Raw genomic sequence first — 23,057 nt, forward strand, 5'->3', positions numbered from 1 at the left:
ATACTGTTAATCACTAATCCACCTAAAACTTTAAACTACTTAACAGAGAAGCAACTTTATCTTCAACATACATTTCAATATTAAATAGATGCTAATATTATTTTTTTCCTTTTTTGTTCACAAGACTTGTGAATTATTGATAAAAGGCGGTCAAAATATTATGTGAAATAAAATCTTAAATGAGCTCAATGTAACTATGTCAAACTTATGGGGCTTGATGTATTTTCTTCAAACTCAAAGAGGTTAATGTAATAGAGAAGTTTCTCTCCAGTTCGCGATCAAACTTGAGGGTGTTGTCCCATTTCGATTATTCAAATTATTCAATTTGTAGAGTCCATTGAGTACATCATCTTTGCAAAAAATGACATTGATTCAATATTAACATCCACTTGATCGGGTTATATTTGTGTCAATGGTAAGTATGATTTTTAAAAATAGGTTGTTAGCACAAATATAATGTTTGATGCAAACTAGAGAGAAGCCTCTCCCTAAATGTGATTCATTCAAACATTAACATAAATGCAATGAATTTACCTTAGATAAGATGTAATTATGTCAAACTTTTGAGACTTAATGTATTTTCATCAAAATTTTAAAAAGTTTAATGTAATTTATCCAAATATTAACACAAATGTGATGAATTTCACTTGTAAGTCAATCACATTCAAAGAAGATATCACCTTAATTAGGGAGCTGCTACGATACATTACTAAACAAGGTATCCTTGTATTCACGCTAATACAACATACTTAAAATGCTAACCGTAAACTTTTTATTTTATCATAGTTATTTTTTGAAAAATAGATGATAAGCACATTTTTAAAAATAAATCATCCATTTAATTTTTTTTTGTTTTTTGAGTCAAACACTCTAAAATGAGAAAAAGTTCTAATTATCAGATTAATTTAATTTTTTTATATATGATATACAAGAAACGATTCGAATTATCGAAACGAAATACAGAATTAGCCATGTGAATTTCTCAAGCGGAAGTTAATTTTTTCCTTAAATAACATATAAAGAAGGTCAATCGAACACTCAAAACATCAAATCCAGACCGGTTCTTAAAGAGAAGCTCAACCCAAAATGGAATATATAGTGGTTGTTGTTAGGTCTGGGCATAGGGTTATCCGACCCGCATAACCCGTCCTACCCGTCTCTACCCGCACACGTATGGGCAGTTTTGCAAATACAATAGGATAGGGTGTGGTTTGAAATAATATAATTTTGCAGTTTGCGGGCGGGTTGCGGGTGCCACAACCGCCCGCACTATATATATGTATTTGGAAAAACCTGGCCGTTTATTTACTTGGAAGAATTTATAACTTCCATTATATGTTCTGTATTTGTTTTACTTAATTGACTTCTAGTCTTACATAAGTTGCACTTTGGTTAATGATTTAAATGATTCATAGTACTTTTTTTTAACTTATTTATCCAAAAAAAAAAAACTGGTTTTTATGTTTGATCAACACAATGCTCTCATATTACAAAATATAAACTGTGCAAATCATGGATGTTAAACTGATGGTTGACATAAGTGACAATTCCATTCAATCTATAGGCAGTCTCAGTGCTAGGTTTTAGATGTGTGAAGTTAAAATTAAACAATATCTATGTCAATTTTTTTTAAAAAAAATTCAAACCGCAAACTATCCGCAAACGTCCGCACATCCGCAAACCCTATCCGCACAAACCACAAACCGCAAATCGCACTGTGGGCGGTTATGGTTTGACTTTTTCCCAAACTATATAGATGCGGGCAGGTCAAAATCGAACCGCAAACCACGTAATTTCGATTCGCGAACACCCCTAGTTGTTGCCCATTCGGATCTCCATAATCTTGATATGGGTCGGACCGAAGACATACAAAGTGTACGGCATATGTTCCGAGTTCACAGAGTCGGGTCACTTGGATCCTGTGATTTGAATTCTCGCGCGCTTTTGGCAATGTTTCTGCAACTGCCAAATCTTCCAGCTCAGCATGAAGGGCCCACCAAAACAGCTAACTCACGAATAAGTGCGTAGAGAGAGAAAATGTTTTAGATAGAGATGGTTCTAAAGAGAGAATGGAGCTTATAGATTCTTTTTAAGAAAACAATTATAAATTGCGGATCAAATTTTGAATACATGTGTCATTATTATTATATTGGATTAACTAACATTCCGATTGTGACTCATTATGTGATAATAATACATTAAGGATAATGTTTGGGGGCCCGAATCCGCTTGCCCCGAATGGCCCGAATGCCCAAAACGACGTCGTTTTGGGCATTCCTTTTTTTTTTTTTTTTTTTTTTTCTTTTTTCCGCCATTTTCAACCTCTGGTGCAGAGGAAGAGGGAGAGAAAGAGAGGGAGAGGGAGAGGGAGAGAAAGAGAGAGAGAGGTCGCGTCGCCTGCGCCGTGCGCCGATCGCGGCCGATCGCGTCGCCTCCGCCGATCGCGTCGCCTCCGCCGATCGCGTCGCCTGCTCCGATCGCGTCGGCCACCGCCGATCGCGTCTGCCTCGCCTCAGCCCCTCCTCCTCCATTTGTTAGGCCCCCTCCATTCCATCCTCCCCCTCCCCCTCCCCCTCCTTCCCTTCTTCGTCTTCCTCCTCCTTTCCCCTGCTGAAAAGAAAAAAAAAAAAAAAAAATTAGAAAATTTTTTTTTGAGCCATTCGAGCCGCGCGCATTCGGGCTCTGTAGCATCACCGATACATTAATGACACATAATTCAACATCTAAAATTTTACATCAAATTTATGGATATTATTACACAAATTAATAAAAAATTATTTTTTTTATACACAAACGTAGGGGTGCAACTCGGGCGGGTTCGGTCGGGTTGGGGGTCTGCCCAAGTCCGACCCGAATTGTATTTGGCAGTGCCCAAGCCCGCCCAAGCCCGACCATGAACCCGAGCATTGCTGCTCAAGCCCGGCCCGAGCTTTGTATTTTGAACTCGGGTTAGCCCGAATTGCCCGAATTGTCCGAGTCCAGAAACCTGTAGGTAGATCTAAGGGTAGGCATAAAAGATGCTAATCTAATGGTAGAAGACTAACCAAAAAAAGATAAGATTAACTCTTTTACTTAATAGAAGACTAACCAAAAAAAAAATAAAAATTAAGACTAACTATTTTACTTAATTTATATATATTATATAATTTATTAAATTATATATATTTTATATATAATTTATTATATAATTTATATAATATATTAAATTCAATTCGGGTTCGGGTTGCTCAGGTTGGCCATTGGTTCTGCCCAAGCCCGGCCCGAATTGCAATTCGGGCATCAAAAATTTGCCCAAGCCCGTCCAGATTACAAGATATAGTTGCCCAAGCCCTAAAAAAACTCGGGCTGGACTCGGGTTGCTCGAGTTGAGCCCGCCCGAGTTGCACCCCTACACAAACGTGACAGTTGAGTTGATTCTATAATATTAAAATATTCTATTCATACAAAACACACAAAGAAAAAATATCAAAATGATGTAACAACATTATTTATTTTGTTTTAAAGTGAAAATTTGACAATTAATTCATATAATTCTATATAAAAATTTATATTTTTTTTTTATTTGTATGTTATTACTCTTATTATATTATTCTAAAAAATCAAGTTTTAAATATTGAAGTCTCATTACTACATAAAAATTATAAAATTTATTTGTTTGTAAAGTATTTTCTAACGCTATATTTGGTTGGAGATTTGGAAAACGAAAGGAAACATGTATGTAAAATTAGGTAAAATATAGGTATATTTTATTTACATTTCATCTATATTTTTTCTTTTATTTTTTAAATTCTTTCTCAAATCCCTCAACCAAACACAGTGTAAAAAAGGAGGATTCATTGCCGTCCAAAATATGGACTGAATGAGCTATTTGGTCCTGCGGGGCTTATCACAGGCTCCATTTTAATGATCCGAATAGTTTATTTTGTCGGATATTTTGTACATTTCATACCCAAAAAAAAAATAGGCTGATCCCATTACTACAACTTGTTCAATTTATTATTTTTGTTATCAAAAAAATATATGGTTCATTTTTAAAAACATAATCATTGTTCATTTTTTTAGTAAAAAATATAATAAATTGGACATGTTACATTTATTAGATTAACTTAATTTCTTTTGTAAATAAAATACATAAAATATTCAACAAAATATACTGATAATCAAAATGGGCCCATAATCAACCTCACAAGCCCAAAAATAACCCTCCAATTCATATTTTAGACAGGAGGAAATCCTCCTCATTTTCTAAAATGTATTGATGACAGCGTGACACTAAAATATGGTGATGGTATAGCATTTAGTAGTCATTTCCTTCTCTCACAACGCAACGCAAAGCAAGCCTCTGAAGTCTGAACTGCAAACAAACAAAACAAAGAAGACGGCGAAGAATGGAGTACAATCCGTACGATCCACTTCTGCAAGAAGATGAAATTCGGCCATTTCGCAAACTCTTCACAATCGAATCGTCATTTATGGCCTGTGAAGGCTACTTCCAGAACGAGAGGACCATCAGTTTCCGTCGGTACGCTGTGTCTTACATCGAAGAGGTAAAAACGATCTTCAATTCTAACGCCTAAAATTAATTTATGATTTTCGTTTCATCGTTTCTGTTACCTGTATTGATTTCTGAAATTCAGTCTGTATCTTGCTTTTTTATAGAACTCGAAGTGTGAGGATTTCGATGCCTTTGTGCCGTATCTTGCTATGAACTATTTCGACCGCTTCATTTCAATGCACAAGTTGCCGGTAAATTAAGCAGAGAAAATAATAGATCGATTCCGTTTGTGTGCTGAGAAAATGGAGGAAAATATTATATAACATTATAACAAAAACTTATGGATCACTTCTCTTACGTTTTTTACGAATTTCATTTGTATCAAGTAGCGAAGCCAAAAGAGACGTACTCAAAAAGTATAAATTTTCTTTTCTTTTCCTGCATATTCTCGGCAACCAAACAGATCCTTCAGGATTTGTTAGTTTTAATTGATTATGCAATATTTATGTGCCGTGAACTGAACTCGTTGATCCAGGAAGTTATCTCGTCAAATAAAGAAGAAAACGCAATACTTCTTGTGATCTGTTGCCTCACAATTGCTTGGAAGATGAGAATTAAGTCCTTCAATGTCGAACTATTTCTGGTAATCGAAACTGCTATATTCTTTGTCTGATTGATTCTGATGATCTGTTAGTGTTATTGTTTCAATGAATTTGATCATGCACATGGCTTTGTGGTTTTAAATTTTTTAAACAGACTGAAAGAAACTTGCAATTCAATCGGAATCATGTTAAGGAAATGGAGCTTCATATACTCAATTCACTTCGATGGCGTATGCGATCCTTGACTCCGATATGCTTTGTTGGATACTTCATTCCACTCCTGAGGCTACCACGATCAAACCAACAGCTCAATCGTCGACCTGTTTATCAGATCATCGTCAGAGCTCAAGCCGGTCAAATCCTTGAACATCACGACTAAGAAATCTAATCTTCCTTCTAAGTGTCTTGACTGTGCTCCGTTTGCTTGCTAAGAAAGAAAACTATGAGAAAATCTTAGAAACTTAGGTTTTACACATTTGATATCTTGAATTTGAAATTTGATTTTCTTTCAATATCCTCTGTTTTCCTTGCAACCAAACGGTACATATGAGAATACTGAAACTGAATTATGTACGGTAAACTAATCTCTTTTGTTTTGAAATCGCAGATATCGGATTTACTCAGTTCAAGCCATCAATAATCGCAGCCTCTGCTATTCTCACTGCTTCATCAAAGCTGTTTCCCGCGCAATTTGAGGAGTTCAAAGCAGTCCTTTCATCTTCCGAATTTGTCAGCGCGGTACTAAATCTCAATATTAGAAAACAGAGCTATCAATTTCATTAATTTCCTTTCTTGCAGTTGTTTGTATTATCTGGTAATGATAAAAATTAAGGTTCCATTTGTATTTAGATATTTAAAATTCTTTGATTTGATTTTAATTATTCAAAGAAAATAGCTCAACTTTAAATGTGATAGTTTATTTGAATTTTAAAATTGAATTAAATAGATATATTAGGATGGAATTAAAATAATTACTTAAAATTGTACTAAGAATTCTCTTTTTAAGATCCTACTAAATAGATAGTTTGTATCTTGACTTATTTTCTGCTAGAGTTATGTTAGGAATTCCAAATAAATTACTAAATTTTATAGCAAACCTCTCACATCATATGGATGTAGAATTCATACACATGTAATTTGTGTGGGTCCTACATCCATGAAAAAACTTTGGTAGAAAATTAGTAATTTATTTAGGATTTATAACATTTTCCTTTCCTTTTGTCATATTTGGCAATAAAAAATTAAAGTCCCATTTGTATTTAGAGATTTTGAATTCTTAGATTTGATATTAATGATTCAAAGAGAATAGTCCAAATTTAAATTCGATAACTTATTTAAATTTTAAGGTTGAATTAAATATTTTTATTATGATAGATTTAAACTAAGTATACAAAAGTAATTATTTGAAATCATCTTAAGAATTCTTTTTTAACCTACCTACGAATACATATTTTTTATCTTGACTTATATTTTTCTATCTATTTATAATAATTAATTCTTCAATATTTTTACAAAATTAAACTTTAAATTCTTTGATTTGAATTATTTTAAAAAGTTTTTGATGTATGATTTGGTAATTGGTAATGTCGTTGTAGGAGGAGCTAATGCAATGCATGGAGGCGATGGAGAGCAAGTACAAAGACGACGTGGCCTTGAAAACGCCAACTGGACAAAGGACTGGTGAAGAATCCAGTTCGCGAGTTAGAAGAACCAGTGAACCAATTGATATAGTGCCTGTTGGTGGAGCATCTCGAGTGGGTACTGTCGAGGTGTCAAGCGCACTACTACGAGCCGCTCTGCCACCTGGAGCTATAGCCGATGAGGAGTTGATCTCACACCGATCAGGCAAAGAGCTAGTAGGAGAAGAGGGAGTGGAGATACAGCCGGCGGCAACTGAGATAGTAGACAAACAGGCGGCGGCGAGTCATGACGACGACCCTTTCATGAATTTCGAGCTTCACTGGACCGACCCGAATGAACCCAAGGTAACCATCGCTTCTGTTCTTCCGGATCTTTCGGAGAGTGGGCCTTCTGGGCCAACTTCTCCTTGCTCCTGGTTTGGGGGATTCTGTAACTGCTGCCCCATCTTCGATCGGGGCTGATTAGTGAGTCGACAGTACTTAGAGCAAATGAGACGATAAAAGTACAGGTTGACGTGACGTTTACTACCTTGGACCAAGTCACTGAAAATATACTAGTATTCAAATTCTTACTACCATTACCACCTTCTTTGTGGTTAAAAACCAAATAGGATTGAACTAATAAAACTCTCATGACTGAAACTAGTTGAAATTGATTGAAAATGCGTTGCTTTTACTATCTTTTTGGGTTAAGTTTGTGATATTGGGTGGAAATTGATTGAAAATTGCTTTTACTCTCTTTTTTGATTAAGTTTATGATATGTTATGTGAAGTTATTTGGTTTGTTGATTATCAAAAAAAAAAAAAAATATGTACATATTAATTCATGTCACATTTATAAAATAAAATTATATTTTTTGCAATAAGATTATTATAATGATTATATTTTGGACCTAGATCATTACTTAAATTATCATTGTAAAATTATCGTAAGATTTATTATATTAAGAATTTTATTTCTCAAAAAAAAAAAAATTAGAACAATAATAACATGTCATCAATGACTTAGTAATATTACCATTCAATAACATATTGCTATCAATACATATAAATGTGATAACTAGTAAATTAATATGAAAAAGGGAAATATTAAAAGTGAGATTTAATATCTATACATATGTAGTTACATTATTGGTTCAATAATGACATGGCCTGGCTCAGTTTTAGCAGGAACTAGGTTAGTCTTGGGTCGGCGAGGCCGAGCCCTTTCCGAAAACGGGCCAGTCCATTTTAAACCCGGTATACAATTTACTTCAAATCCCCCAGATTTAGGTAGGAAAAAATATATAAATATATTAAGAAATAATTACTAGTAAGCTTCATTTCATTGATGAATATATTTACTCATCAAGTGTTAAGCATATTTTTTTTTAAAATTTATTTTTTGCACATTTGCTCCTCATTTTAATAATATATTTTTTTAAAACTTTTAAAATATATTTTTTGTTTATAGAATAATAATTTTTGACTAGTAATAATATTAGGGGTTATTTGGGGTGTCCTAAATAAGTGCACTATTCATCTTTTTAGACTAAAAAGTTGAGGAAAAAAAGATAGATGTGTTTGGGTTAACTTTTTTTTCTTTTTACGAAAAAATGTGTAATAAAAAATTGTATAAATAAATGCATAGGAGAAGTAAAATGTAATAGGCTGTACGACACCTTTTCTGGGCAGAGTGTTGGAGATAAGGAAATAATTGCCTTCTTCGCAGGCAACCATTTGGACTGTGCTGTTCGGCCCGTGGAGCCCACCACGAGTCCTATTTTGATAATCTAAACCGTTCAATATGTAGCACTCGTCGAGTACTATATGCTTGTAAAAAATCACATTGATTGGATATTGAAATCACATTGATTAGATTAGTTTTTGTTCACCACTTAACTATGACACCATCCCTTTTTTCCATACAAAACTGATTTGATCATATAGTTGACGATATCCGATCAAAGTGATTTTTTTTAAGCATATAATACTCAACGAGTTCTACATATTGAACGGTTCAGATTATCTAAGTGTGACCCGTGGTGGCCCCCACGGGCCGAACAATATAGTCTAAATAGTTGCCCGCGAAGAAAGCAACCATTTCTAGACCAGTACCACGCGCGGACAGCCCATTACTTCACCAAAAAGTTGAGTTGTATTTTTTTATATATAAATTTATTTTTTTGTATTTTTTTTGTAAATAGTGATAATTTTTTAAGTTTTTAAGTAATTTTTTGATTTTTTATCTTTTTCAAGAGATATCAAACCACGCCTTAATAAATTTATCAAAGTCATAAAAAATTAAAATATTTTAATTATTTATAAATTTTGATTTATTTTTTAATTTATCTATTTTAATTTATATTAAAATATTGTGTAAGGAATATAAATAGTTGAATCTATCGTGTTTGCCCAAAACAATCTCACACAAAACATAGGAAAATGATCAAAGATCCTGAAACACCTTACACGCGTCAATGCACCACATGCAGCATCTCACACGTGTCAGTTACTCTCTTAGACATTGACAATAAACTACAGTAAATAAATTAATAAAACAAAATATCACATATAATTTATAATTATTTCATTTTTTATTTTATAAAAATTAAAAAAAATAATAAGTAAATAAATTAATAAAACAAAATATCACATATAATTTATAATTATTTCATTTTTTATTTTATAAAAATTAAAAAAAATGAGCTAAGCAAACTTTTTAATCTCATCATTTTTTCTTTTATAAAAATTGAAAAAAAAAAATTAAGCCAAGCAAACCTTTTAATCTCGAACGAAAAAAAACAATGCTCCATATCTCCAAAAAAACATAACTCCCACAACCTTCACTCACATGTAATTGGTCTAGGGAAGAAAGAAAAATAAATAAATAAATAAAAGCACATGAGTGGTTTACATCATTTTGAGAGTCATGAAAGTCTCTAATTTTGAAAATCCCAAACATTTTTGCTAAAAAAATCTCAATTCAATAAAATCAACTTAAAAAAATCATAGTCATATCACAACTTAAGGGTGTTTTGAGAAGTTGGATAAAACCCGATTTTTTAATTTTTTTATAAAAATATATAAAAGAATAAAAAAAATAATATAATTTAAAAAAAATCAAAAAATCAAATGACAAACTTTGAACTAACTTGTCAAAATGACTCTTATTAATAAACCTTTCGCTATTACCCAGCCGCCTTTGTAACAACTCCACACAATACAGTACAATCACTCAAAACCAAACCTGCATGGAGTAATTTTCTCGTACAAAAGAAAGAAAGAAAGAGGATCCACAACACAATGTGGACCCACTAGCACCAAGATAGCACCGTAGTAGGGTGGTCCTCACAGCGTAATAACCTTTCAGATTCTCTTTTCCCATTTTCCATATCAAAACGAAACGTCGTACGTCGTCGTTGTCCCTCTCTTCTCTCTCTGTCTCAGTGTGCAAATTTGTTGCATCGAGCCGGATATTTCCTTGGTTAGCAAGAAATCTAGAAAGGGGCAAGGATACAAAAATGGTAAAAGTGTTGTAGTCTCCTCCCACATAGCTCTTGCATGGCAGTTCGTTATTGGTCGTAGCTTCACCTTCTTCATATGCCCAATGATGGTGTGTGTTTTGTAAAAGTACCGAAGACGGCGGCCTTACCCCTACTACACCCCATCCTACCCTACTACCCTCTCTCTCTCTCTCGCTCTCTCTCTCTCTCTCTCTAAAATGTTTGGTAGATAATGGGAAGATCTTTCTTGAGGGTACTGCTTCTGCTTCTGCTTCTTCACCCAAATTGTATCGACAAGCTGTTTGGTGGGTCACGCTGGTTGGGTTCTCTTCTCTCCTCTCCTCTCTCCCCAAACCCTTCAAAGGCTTGACCACGACAAAAACATATCAAATTGGCCTCCATGTGATTCAACAGAATTTTTTTTATTTTTTTATTTTTTTTGAAATTATTTGTTTTAAGAAATGCTGGTAGATTCTCAAAACATAATTCACTTTAATATTGTGATTGTGGGCTTATTTGGTGCAATTTCAAAAGTTTTTTTTTTTTTTGAACGAAATTCAAAAGTTCATAATCAAAAAATATAAATTAAATGTATCTCTTTTCCAATTTCAAGATTATTCAGCTTGCTTAGTTTCATTTTTCTAAAAACACTTTTCATAAAATTATACTTTCTTATTTTCCGTATTTTTTTGTTTTTACTGAATTTTTTTTAATATTTTAAGAATTTTTTTTTAACTTTTTAGACATACCTAACATAAATATATCTAAAAAGTAAACAAAAATTGTGAAAAAAACCTTTAAAAAATTCACTAAATGCCAAAAATACAAAAAAAAATATAAGAATTCAGAACATTTTTTTTGTATTTTTATGTATTTATTAATTTTTAAAAATATTTTTTCATAAATTTTTTACTTTTTAGATACATCTAAGTAAGGTGCATTTAAAAAAGTAAAAAAAAAATGTTTAAAATTTTAAAAATATTCACTAAAAACAAAAAAATACGAAAATCAAAAAACTCAGTTTTCAAAAAACTTAATCCAAAAAACTCAAACTAAACACACTGATTAATTTTTAAAAAATTATAAATAAAAATTAAACTAAACAATTTGGCACAAAAATTTTAAAATAAAAATATTTATAAACAAGTCAAATAAATTGCACCAAACAGTTGAATCTTATGTTATTAGTTTTTAAACTAATAAATAATTGACACGTAGTAATTCACATCATCGTGCATAAATTTATTTTGAAGTCCTAAATTTTTTAAAAAAAATTATTTTCCATCTAAAAAAACTTTTAATTCATTTTTAATTTGGGTTTAAAGAGTGCCTTAAGAATAGAAATTTGACTATTGTTATCAAACTTATTTCATTGTTCTATTTTTTTAATATACGTATCCATTCAATATATATATGTATATATTTATGTATGAGTTGTAATATTTAAAAAATCACAATGAAAAGTTTTGATAAAATATTCTAAGATAAATTACAGCCTTGAAGTTAAGAATACTAATTCTATCATTACATCCATACAAATATGCTCTAAGAAGAAAAAGTCATTTAAAAAATTTAGGGAGGCATTTGTAATCATCCTAAGTTTTTGGAGAAATTCGTGTAATTTACTAATGAAAAAAAAAACTAAACAAGAGCTAGTGATTTGTTTCTACTTTAACTAACGAGGGGTGATGTATCCCTAATATGTCACTTCAATTTTAACTTCAAATAAAGTGGAAGAAAAAATAATAAAGAGAAGTATAGATTCCCTTCACATGATCAATTCTATACCATTAGGTCTTGTTTGGCAAGTTAATATTTTAGTTAAAAAGTCAAAAAGTTATTAAAAAAATCAAAAAACCTATAACTTATATCAAAAAGACAAAAATTCTCTTTTCTCTTTACTTTTTGTACATCTTTTCGTCAAAAGTTAAAAAATCACCCCAAACATACTAATTTTTTTATCTCATATTTTATCTAAAAGGTAAAAAATTACTAAAATAACTTGTTCCCAAACAAGAGCTAAAAATAAATTAAGACCTCGTTTCGGAATAGGGTAATTTAGTAACTTTTTGGTTATTTGACTAAAATATGAGCTAAAAAAATTAGTATGTTTAGGATAACTTTTTACGAAAAGATGTGTAAAAAATAGAAAAAAAAGAGAATGTTTAATTTTTTGATATAAATTATTAATTTTTTAACTAATTTAATAACTTTTTTAACTTTTAACTAAGAAAGAAGGTTCCCACGATGCCCAGGGTTCAACTCAAATATTTTTCTTAACTAACACATGGCTACAACGAGTCCAGATCCCCTCCTTGAGTCCCCTCCTTAATTCCCTCCTTGCAGGGGCCTTCGGGTCTACTTTGAGGCCCAGTTTTGATAATCCGAACCGTTCATATTTTTAGATTTATTCAGTATATTATACCTGTAAAAAATCAAGTTGATCGGATATCAGAAAGTATGCGTTCAGAAAATTGGGACTACAAACTATTTTTTAATAAACAATTTTCCGAACACATACTTTATGATATTCGATCAATTTGATTTTTTACAGGTATGATATACTGAATAAATCTAAAAATATTAACGGTTCAGATTATCAAAACTGGGCTTCAAAGTGGACCCGAAGGCCCCTGCAAGGAGGGAATTAAGGAGGGAACTCAAGGGGAGGATCCCAATTCACAACGCATGGGCGTACTTGTTTGGTTGGCAGCTTTGGAGTTCGGACCCGGAACACCTTGGGCGGTAATTTATTTAGAAATTACTAGATGTTTTTAAAAATTAAATATAAATTCATAAAAAAATTGGGAAAATTATTGTCGAGCATGGCTTCTGTCCAGTCTTTAATTAGATTAGATTATACTTTAGGCCCATGAAGGCCTACCATGGGTCCCGTTTTAATAATCTGAACCGTTTAATGTGTAGAACTCGTCGAGCACTATATGCTTATAAAAAATAACGTTAGTCTGATATCGATAGCTATGTGATCAAATCAGTTTTGTATAAAAAAAAAAATGGACGGTGAATAAATTAACGGTTGACAAAAAACTGTTTTGATCACATAGCTATCGATATTCGATCAACGTGATTTTTTACAAGCATATAGTATTCGACGAGTTTTACATATTGAACGGTTCAGATTATCAAAACGGGACCCATGGTGGGCTTCCACGAGCCCAATAGCACGGTCCAATTCGATTAAGAACTGGACAAAAGCCATTCCCATTATTATCTTATTTAGAAGGCTTATTTAATGTGAATTTTTATAAATACCTTTTAGATTTTGAAGTCATATTTAAATATGAATGTGTTTTTATAAATTCCTATGAGTTGTAAATGAATGATATTAGTGTATTATTATATTCCTAAGTTGTTTCCATATTTTATCTTATTTTCTCATTCATCATAATACGTTTAGAAAGATTTTTAGAAAAATAAGTTTATAGGCAATGACTGTGTGAGTTTTTTTTTCAAAATATTGCTTAAATAGATATGAATATGGTCGATGATATGATAAAGTTTGAAGATTGTGTGTTGATTATTTCAACAGATTTCGACTCCAATTGGTTGAAGGGAAGAGTTTTTTTTTTTTTTAAAGTGTGTTGCTATTTGTTGAAGTGCGATTGTTCATCTTTAATAGGACATTAGCAATCTTGCACTCATTGATAGGCACACTTTAGCCAATTTGCTGATAAAATATGTGTATTTGATATTGTGAGAGTTGATGTGTTTTGATATGTTCGACGTGTGAGGTGGTGTGTATGGGTTTAAGGGTTGGGTTGGGGATATTTGGTTTTGGTTGTTAGTTGGATGTCAAATGTGAACCACGTCGTAGAATGACAATTGTACATTGGGACCTGGATGATCGTGTTACGATACATGTTACATTTGTGTATAACGTTAATCCACATACACCATGTAGTAGATGACATCAATTTGTGTGTTTGTTTGGTTGTATATGTGTTTGAATGTGTATCGTGTCTTTATTGTAATTAATGTTTACATACATGTCACAGTACGTTGTACAAAATTATTAGAGATTTGGGTTTATAATTGAATGTGGATTGAATCTCATCGCTTGATGTTGAAGTTACATTGGGTTGGAGTTTATAGTGGTTCAATACATGGGTTACGTTGGGATGTTACATGTTACATTTAGGAAGTTACATTATTCATAATTCAACAGTAGAATATTGGAATGTCACGTTGGGTTTGAGATGAGAAGCATATGGAAATGTTACGGTAGGCTTGGCATGTTAGATTTTACATTTACGATGGGTTTGGGATGAGAAGCATATAAGAATGTCATGCTGGGTTTAGGAATGTTACATTGGGTTTGTGATGTTACATATTACATTTATGTTTTGAATTCCAAATTTCTAACCATATAGATATGATCACAAACTATAATAATATTGGATTTTCCATATATGGGATTGTCACGTTGGATTTGAGATGTTATATATTATATTTACGTTTTGAATTTCAAATTTTCAACCATATACGTATACACCAAGGATTCTCTAGAGTATTTTTTTCCTAAAGTTTCATAAAGTGGTATATTGTGTGGTTGAGATTTAATGCTGAAAAATTGATGTGACTTGTCATTAAATCTCAACCACACAATGCACCACTCTAGGAAACTTTAGGGAAAAAAAAACTCTAGAGGATCCTTGCTCATAGGTATAATCACAATCTATGATAACACTGGATTTCTCATATATGATATTGCCATTAATTATGTTATTTTAAATTTTTAATTTCTAATCATATAAATATAATCACAATCTATGGTAATATTAGATTTTTCATATATAATATTACAATTAATTAGGTTATTTTGAATTTCAAATTTCTAACCATATAGATATGATCACAATTTATGGTAAGACTAGATTTTCCGTATTTGGTATTATTAGTAATCATGTTATTAATTAACTTAGATTGGGGTTAGATGTGTTTACAAAAAAACCACAGAACTTATTAGGTTATAAGTTTTTTCTAGGGCTGAGCAAGGAATCCGTAAAATCTGTAATCCGATCCAGTCCAATCTAATCTGATAGGTTTGGATTAATTTTTTGAATCCGTGGTTCTGTTCCGGATTGAAGAATTAAAAATCCGTAATCTACGGATTGGTTTCGGATTGAACCCCATGATTCCGGATTGGAATTAATCCAAACCGTATACAAATAGTCTATATTTTTATTATAGACCCTCCCGCATAGTATCTTTGCTTATTCCATATATAACCTAAACACAAATCTAAATCCACATAGTATCTTTTTTTTATTACTTTTGTTTGTTAGTTTTTAGTTTTTAGTTTTTAGTTTTGATTTGTAATGATCTAAATACTTATGGTGGAACTAGTTTTCTTATCGTTGTTTACATTCTAAAATAGTATATCGCTATTATAGAAAGACATGTTACTATTGTGGAACTAATATAATGTTATATTTATATTTTTATGAAATTAAAATGTTATATATATATATATATATATATATATATTATTTAATTATGTGAATCCGTGGTCCTAAACCGATCCAATCCGTGTTTAAATAGATTGGTTCATATTGGTTCCACGATTTCAACGGATTGGATTGGTTCTAATTTTTCAGGAACCGTAGATAACGGATTGGTCCTGGTTTTACTCCAATCCGGCCTAATATGGACCATGCTCACCCTTAGTTTTTTCATAGGATCCTATCTTGTATAAGTCTTCCAAATAAGACTTATAAATAATTTACCCAAAAAAATTTATAATTTTACATATTAATATTTATAATGAATATTACTGATTAAAAAATATTTTTGAAAATATATACTTCAGTGATGTTTTTTCAAAATTATTTAATGTTTACTGTAACGACAAGTCGTGTGCAATTTATTTTTGAGATTGGCTTTGCTCCAGTTCAATCCACTCTGTAATCAGATTAGAGGGTATTGTTGAGTTTGTGGAGGACTACCGTAGGTCTCATTTCAATAACCCGAACCATTCAATATGTAGAACTCGTCAAGTACTATATGCCTGTAAAAAATCAAGTTGATCGGATATCAATAGCTATTTCATCAAATCAGATTTTTGTCAACCGTTATTTTTTCACCGTCTATTTTTTTTTTATACAAAACTGATTTAATCACATAGCTATCGATACAGATTATCAAAACGGGACACATGGTGAGCCAAACCCTTTATTTTTTTATTGGTTTGAAAAGTCACACTCACCAATTTTATTGGCAAAGGATCATTTTTTTTTTTTTTTGGTGAATAGGCAAAGGATCATTTGTGACCAAAGAATAACAAAAATTGAGGCCGATTCCCTAGTATTCGACAATAAAACTTCATATTCATATCATTCCCTAATTCTTTAGCAATTGTGATATTCTAAAATTCTCATTAGTGAAAAATTCACCTTACTCTTTTTAACCGTTACATTTTTGTTATTTTACTTGCTATGTATTCTCAAATTCAACAAGTATTCTTAAATCATTGACATTAGTTATTAAACTCAAATCATTGACATTAGTTATTAAACTCAAAATTGATAGTAATAAAATTGATAATTTTTCAAATATCACACAATTTAGAGACAAATAAAGATTTTTTATTTTTATTTTTATAAATAACGTGCAATAAAACACAATTAATTATTTTAAAAAATACAATTAAAATGTCTAAGTCACTAACATTACAGATAGAAAAATAGTATATATTATGAATTTACGTCCTGAACTCTTTTTTTTTTTTTTTTTTCCCCTTCAAAATGAGGTGGATAGTGTAATTTTAAGTTGGTAGGATATGGCCACATTTAAAATGATTATAGTATATATATATATATTTTCTTGGATAATTTTTTGTGTGATTTTCTAATATTATTGTTTCAGATATTGTTGTGTATAAACTAAACTACATGGAATCAAAACCAAGAAGCACAGGCACAGTCCATGTCCTTCCTTCCGTATGTCTCAGTGGTGGTGGTTTTGGTTGGTTCTCTTGTCCACATAAACGCAGCACCTTCTCTCTCTCTCTCTCTCTCTCTCAAAAGACTCATTTTAAAACGAAAGGAAACCCTCTCTATCAGTTTCAAATGGCTACCTCAGTTCTAATGGCTTCAGACGACGACGCCAGAGAAGGAGAGAAAAACTATGGTGGGTTCGAAGAGTTAATAAGGCCAGAGAATCCGAGACAGAATAGAAGAAGAAAGTCAAAATCAAACGATCTGGGACAGAAGAAGAAACAGCCACAGAGAGGCATGGGTGTGGCTCAGCTCGAACTCGAACGGCTCAGATTGCAAGAGAAGTGGAAGAAGATGAACCATCCCAACCCACTTCAATCTCTCAATCTCCACAACCACAACTACTACCTTCTTCCCACTTCATTCCCTGATCCCATCTCGGCCCCTACTGTGAATGGGTTGTGTGGCCTCAACCAGGCTTTGTTGCTTCCGAGTTTTGGAAATGGTGGATCTTTCTCTGGACATGTGGGTGGTTCTGGTGTTGGAGTGCTTTCTGATCAGTTTCTGGCAAATCCCTATGGCATTGGAAGTTCTGGGAATGTGGCCGAGACATCGAAAGAGCTCACTTCAATGCCAAACATCAAGTGTCACTCTGGTAGATGTGGTCAATGCCATAAGGTAAAAATTTAGTTTTCTTATGTTATGCTGATTTTTTATTTGCCTTGAAAATAAAGTAAAACATTGTTTGTTTTTTTGTTGGATTAGAAAATGAATATGTATTAGTAATGAATTAATAAATATGGAAGATTTTTTAGTCTTCATAACCCATTTTGTTGATTGTATTTAGAGTTTTTAGTGATTCTGCTTTTGTTGTTTCTTGCAGAAGATGCGCCTCAATGGTGAAAACTTAGGTTGTAGTTTCCTCGAATTCAATCTCGGAAACAACCAAAATATCGACGGACAGAACCAGGATTTCAGCGGTAGCAGCGGTATCAATGTCGATCAGGTGAACCCTAAAAACCTCATTGTCAAATGCAAGAAATTTCAAAGGAAGTTGTGTGTGCACATTTACTATTTGAGTTGGACTTATAATATGCATATTGTTAAAAGGGAAAAGTTAGGGATCATGAAAATTTTGTCATGAAAATGATCATGAAAAATTTATGATCCTTGGATTATCTTGATTAGTGTGTAGTGTTTTATTCTAAGTGTAATCCAATGGTCACAAAGCTTTCATGATTATTTTCATGACAAAATTTTCATGATACCTAGCATTAATGTTGTTAAAAACCCGTTGATATTGACTCATTACATAAACAAACAAAATCTTTTTAACAATTAAAACTCGTGAAGTTATTAAAGGCAAGTTTTAACAATATACTACTCATTTGATTTGGTTTTATGTAGTACAAAAATCAAGTCACTCAATCTCAACTCGTTATCAATTTGAAGTGCATTAAACTAAAAACATATTTTAAAACTCATTAAATTATCAAATCAAATTTTAACACCTTGCTACTTGGCTAAATTCAATTTATTTATAGCCCAATGTGCATTTAGTTTTGTTTTTAATGGGTTATGTTTGAAACTTTGATGGGTGTTGTAGGATGTGGAGGTTTTGGCTGTTCATAGGATGGGAAATCCATGGGGTGGAGGTGTATTCGTGGAGTATGAGTTCTTTCCTAAGGGGAAAGGTGGCAGAGGCACTTCTTCCAATGAGTTTGACACTGGCTTTGGCTCAACAGAAGCTTCCGTTGCAGAGTGTGGTGATCAAAGTTCTTATTATGTTTCTACCACAACAACTTCTACTGGTTTTGATTCCTCTAATTCCATTGATTTGTCTCTCAAGCTTTCTTATTAGCAGCAACGGAATGGGTCTGTTTTTTTGCTACCTTTGTCTTTTTCACGTTTGTGTGTAATGCATGAGATCGAAGAACAAAAACACTGCTTTTCCTTTACCCTTTTTGTTGTCAGCACTTCCAAAATAGAGCAATACATGATCTGATTCTTGGCACCTCTCTCTCTCTCTCTCAATGGTTGTGTCAGTGAATTGCTTTAATTTCACTTAGCTCAGCTTGTGTGATCTTACTATTGGTTCTCATTTGATCTTCATTGTTTTAAAGGATTTGTTGTGTGGGTGTGGTATTAAGTGTATTAAATGATCAATTCAGAACTTGTTTTATTATCTTATGGTGCTAAATCTAGATGCCACAAATTAACATGTCTATATTCAGTAATGTCACATGGTATTGCATAAATAGTGCACTAAATCAATGCAAAAATTATATGAGTGGGATTTATTGATTCACCTTTTGTTAAATAGTTGAGAGATCAAAAAAATAAAATAAATAAATAATCGTTCACTTTCATTAATAAAAAAATATTACATAAACAATGGCACACTAACTAACAGTATATATTTTGTTGCTTAAGAGGGTGTTGAGAACTTTATTCCGACTAATATCTAAGCATTTGCCGTTTTACATATATTAATTTTCTTAATTACTTATATGACTAAATCTTGAAAGTGGCCTAAGGGATAATATAAGGAATAAATTTTTGAGCCAATCCAATAATCAGTCACTTGATATTTGAATTCATGTTTCATGTAAAAATCATAAAACCTAATCAACTCTAAAAAAGAAAAATCTACACATATAAATACAAGTTATTATATGATCTTATATTTATTTAGTATTAGTCTTTTTGAGAAAATGAAGATTACTAAAATTTTGAAGATATAGGAAAAAAAAATATTTGGAAGATCTGGTATACATTGTTGGATAGTAGGAGCTAGCTTTACCTGCAACCCTCGAACCAAAACTCTAGCCTAAACACACACTCTCTCTCTCTCAATTGCCTCCTTGCTATGAAAGCAGCAGTAGATAGAGAGGACTTGCCGTTAATGAGCCAGTTTTCTTATTTATGTACTGCAACACAAGAAATGCCTTTTTGCACTTTCTGTTTATGTGGATTCATGAAACCCTTTTCGGACTGCTTTAAAAAAACGTGAAAAGGGTACCCAATAAAAAAGCAAAAAAGAAATATATATATATATATATATAGATTCTATTAAATAAATGACGTCACTTTTTATTTGTTTTTTCAAAAACTCATAAAATTGGCAAGTGTTAAAACTTGCCTCCCATATTATTAAACAGTTTCTAAATTTAATTCTCATTTGTTAAATCGTTTAAAAGTTTATACGTAAAACTACAAATTCACAAACAAATAAATAGATGCAAAAACCTGGTTCCAAAACAAAAAATTTAAAAGATGAGAAATGAAAGTGTGTTCATTGATCAGTAACAGCAATACTGGGATTACCAACACCACCACACAGACCTGTTCTCAGCTAGCAGACAGCTTCAGTACAAACTCTGTATTAAGTAGGCAGCATATATTATAGGTAGAAGAAGACTGGTAGTATATGTAGTGTCTGTAGTGGTAGAGCTACAGCTGTGGAAGCTTTTTCAACTCCGTTTTGATTGGGTGCTCAGTCACTCCAGTCCCACTTCTGATGATCCTCAGCTTTTTATTTACAAAAAAAAATTGTATTAACCATGAAAATTTACATTCTTAATATTAACTCCAAAATGTGATGTAAATTTAAAATTAATAGAATATAGACAACACTCTCACGATTACCATAGCAAATTGACACTCTGATCTGATTTTAGATTTTTGGCTCATCCATTGATAGGGAAATCACTTTCTAATTCATCTAAATTTTTTTTTTTATCTATCTATCTATATAACAAAAATTTCGTTTTATTTTCGAAATCCATCTTTTCTTGTTCTGAAAATAAAGAAAATCTTTTCAAATTCAAATTTGACTTAACTTCACTGATTAAAAAATATGTGATTTTGAGTCTCATTGGATTCTAATATTTAAAACAGTTTTTTTTTTTTTTTTTTTTTAAAGCAAAATCTTTAAAACAGATTGAAATACAAAATGATTCCTCATAAAAAAGTTGGACTCATAAAGGAATTTTTATTATGATCAGAGAAATAGTTAGTGAATCGAAGATAAAAAGCGTGAACGGCAGGATTCGAACCTGCGCGGGCAGAGCCCACATGATTTCTAGTCATGCCCGATAACCACTCCGGCACGTCCACTTCGATGTGCAAGTCCATCCAAGACTTTCATTTTCGATGGACAATCATAGATGTATTTGTTCCTTCATGCTTATTTTATTATTACAGTTATGGATTTAAGTATTCTGCTACTAGTGCAAATTTTTTTTGTCTTCCAATTTTATTTTTAAACTTTACAAATTGGTAAGTAAGCCACAATTAGGCCAAGTTTGGGATGTTGGAAATAATTCATCTTTTTATCTTTTTTTTATCACATCACCTCTCTACTTTTCTGCACATCTTTTCGTAAAAAGACAAAAAGTGCACTTATTTAGATCATCCCAAACAACCCTTTAGTATGTCTAATTAACAGCAATTGGGGTTTTGTATTAACATAATCACAAAAAAAGTAGACATAGATTAAATTAATGTAGCTTATGGTCAATACATAACTTAAAAGTAACCCAACTAGCATGGCAAATTAATCATAATTTAAAACATAGCTGACTTTGAGAAACTTATAACATCACTGTTTGTTGCTTATAACACAAAAGTTGATAATAGAAGTATAATTTCCTTATGATAGCTACATTTTTTTAAATAAACATTTTATTTAAATAAGTTGTTAACATGAGTTGCAACAAATATTCTAACATATCATTTTATAAGCAGTCCATTTAAATTGGTGTCTTATAGACAGGGTTTATACAGGGAAAAGTAGACACAATACCAATTGTTAGGCTATATTTTTTTGGACAGATTGAACTAGCTGAAATTAGTATTTAAAATTATTAATTTTGAAATTATATTATTTTAGATTGTGTATTCTATTTTTTATTTAAATTGATTCGAAATTATAAAAGAGTGTTGATAAATTCTTATTTTAAACGTAGCCAAAGAATAAGAAAAAAGCGTTCGATGACCACCCCCCCCCCCAAAATAAGAATTAAGGCCTTGTTTGGGAACTTTCTATTTTAGTCAAAAAGTTACTAAATTAGTCAAAAAACCAACAACCTATACCAAAAAGCCAAAGATTCTTTTTTCTCTCTACTTTTTGCACATCTTTTCATAAAAAGCCAAAAAGTCACCATAAACATACTAATTTTTTTTAGCTCATATTTTAACCAAATAACTAAAAAATTACTAAATTAATCTGTTCCCAAACAAGGTTTAAAGATTCTAGTCACCCTTCCAGACCAATTATTAGTATAACAACAAAACCACTCCTCCTCACATTAATATTTATTTTGTATTTTAGTCCTCTCTTAAAATTCAATAGTTTTGTATATAGAGATAACATGTCCAGCTAAATGATTAATCCAAATTAATTTTTTTTAAGCTGAATGTAAAATTTTATATTTCCCTGAATTATTAGTCCAAATCAACCAATATTATAAATAAAATAAGGGTAAATTACTCATAAATCATTTTTAAAAAGTGTGTATTCTATTTCATTCCAAAACCTTTTAGATAGAGCCAAAAGTCTCATACCCATTTATCTTCTCATTTTTCCTTGCACCTTGTTTCTTTTCTGTATCTCTTTTTCTCTGATATTGGCGATGACCACGACCACGCCTTTTCTTTTTTTTTTCTTTCTCTTTCTAATCTACAGTCATCGGTGACCAACGACCGATGACCACCATTGATTGGGGTTTACGGACAACCACAGAGTACCGACTCTTTGCTTCGTGCTCACCGTGGCGAAATAGATGAGTTTTTGACGAAGAAGATGAGTAGATCTACATTAGATCCGACTAAATCTAAACAAAAAAATAATTGTCGAAGTACAAGTATCTCTCTAT

At 31.7% G+C, this 23,057-nt stretch overlaps 1 non-coding gene across 1 annotated transcript; it reads right to left on the reverse strand.

Annotated features, from left to right (window-relative positions):
- Window positions 1-21,215: 21,215 nt before the first annotated feature.
- On the reverse strand, window positions 21,216-21,297 carry TRNAS-AGA (transfer RNA serine (anticodon AGA)). The gene has a single exon. It is a non-coding gene; the product is annotated as a tRNA-Ser (tRNA).
- Between the last annotated feature and the right edge of the window lie 1,760 nt (window positions 21,298-23,057).

Source organism: Camellia sinensis, chromosome 8, assembly GCF_055761805.1.
Source record: "Camellia sinensis isolate YWXY chromosome 8, ASM5576180v1, whole genome shotgun sequence".
In the NCBI taxonomy this organism is placed as follows: domain Eukaryota; kingdom Viridiplantae; phylum Streptophyta; class Magnoliopsida; order Ericales; family Theaceae; genus Camellia; species Camellia sinensis.